The sequence below is a fragment of the Bos taurus genome, chromosome 9 (genome assembly GCF_002263795.3).
Source record: "Bos taurus isolate L1 Dominette 01449 registration number 42190680 breed Hereford chromosome 9, ARS-UCD2.0, whole genome shotgun sequence".
NCBI lineage: Eukaryota > Metazoa > Chordata > Mammalia > Artiodactyla > Bovidae > Bos > Bos taurus.
The window spans coordinates 75,345,740-75,347,598 of NC_037336.1; the positions used below are offsets into that span (position 1 = coordinate 75,345,740).

Sequence of the window (1,859 nt, forward strand, 5' to 3'; positions counted from 1 at the left end):
CCAAGATCATGTTGACTTGTTCAACAGCATCATTGCTCTGTGGATTCATATTGGCTGAAAATCCTTGGGGTCTTTTACATGTGGCTTTTATTCAGCTCTCATCACTCTGGATTTGCCATGCTATTCAATTTTATGTTAATCCCTGTTATTTATTATCTTGGTAACATCAATTAAGTTTATTTCATTTTTTTTTACTAGAGCCATTAGTTTTATTTGTAGAGTTCACAAATCAAAACATAGCAAATAATTACACATCAATATCGGTTGGAATACCAAATATTATTTCACTACTGCCACTGTGTCCTTTTTTCTCTGACACAAGCTGCATAGATGCAGGCTTTCTATGTTTGATACGATTCAGTTCCTTTCATCGACAAGCTTCTTTCATGATATGCTGTTCCTAAATCTGACTGTAAATAGGTTTTGGTAGATGTCAGTGACAAGGGATACATTTCATATGAAGATGATGTTGAAATTTCTCCGTTAATTTCTGGTTATAATCTGCAGCTGTATTTTCTCAAGGTGTAAGCACACCCAACTTTTCAGAAGCATTAGTTTTTCATAGATGAATGTTTATTTCATTATATCCGTACACGATGTACAGTTCTTGCTGTCAGAAGTGCATTTTACACAGATAACATGGTTTTTTGTTTTGTTTTGGGCCCCACCTTGCTGTATATGGGATCTTAATTCCCTGACCAGGGATCAAACCCACATCTCCTGCACTGGAAGTGCAGCATCTTAACCAGGGAAGTCCCACAGATAACATGTTGCATTCTCTGTGTGAGATAGACTTTTGTCCACAGGTAAGGTTCATATGGATTTATCAAAATTAGCAGACACAAATGATTTCCCAGTGGTAGCATAATCCACATCAAGCCCCACAGATACATGAACCAAATGTACCATTACAGGACTGTCCAGAGCATACATATTAAAAGTATATAAGTCATCATCTTCATTTGCTGCAGTAAGAATGAATGATTCCATAGGGCTTCAGCAGGTTGTATTGGTTCTCATATCCAAGATGATCTTTTTCAGAGAAGTAGCTTACCTCATATCATACAATATATTCCTGTGAGAAGCACAGCTTCCCAAGAGAAATGTTTCAATTAGGTTAAAGTTAACACCATTTATACCATCAAATCCCCAAGTCATTGAACATATAGGACTGAGTCTTTGTTTGTCCTAAATGTCTACTTGCTATCCACATGTGGCAAAAACAACTTCTTTCCAGTGATGATGAATTCCTGTATATTGTGTCTTTCCTAATACTGTGTGCAACGATTCCTCCTCTTCCCCATAGTTTGGTCCACCCATTTTCCTTTGCTTCAGAGTTTTAACTACCAACAGTAAAAAGAAAAAAAAGTCCCACAAAACAAGTACATATTCCTTATACAAAATCTTCATGTGCTTGTACAATATGAATACATTTTCATTTAGTCAGTTTCCAAATTCTAACCTCTCCATCACATGCCTCAGAGAATACAGTAGGCAGGCTCTTTGGATGCTTTGCCAAGCGACTGACTCCATCTCAGTGACCAGCCAGGGAAACATCAGTTCATTTCAGTTTGTGGGTTTCCATCTGGCTCTGCCCTCTTGACTTCTGTGGCCTCCCAGTTTAATAAGGATGGCATCACTATTTCATCCCAGTTATTGATTAAAATCACTGCAGATGGTGACTGCAGCCATGAAATTAAGACGCTTACTCCTTGGAAGGAAAGTTATGACCAACCTAGATAGCATATTCAAAAGCAGAGACATTCCTTTGCCAACAAAGGTCCGTCTAGTCAAGGCTATGGTTTTTCCAGTGGTCATGTATGGATGCGAGAGTTGGACTGTGAAGAAGGCTGAGTGCC

The 1,859-nt window shown here is 38.3% G+C and overlaps 1 pseudogene; it reads right to left on the minus strand.

The window, feature by feature from the left end:
- Positions 1-247: 247 nt before the first annotated feature.
- On the minus strand, positions 248-1,549 carry LOC100140142 (DDB1- and CUL4-associated factor 13-like; annotated as a pseudogene).
- Positions 1,550-1,859: the final 310 nt, after the last annotated feature.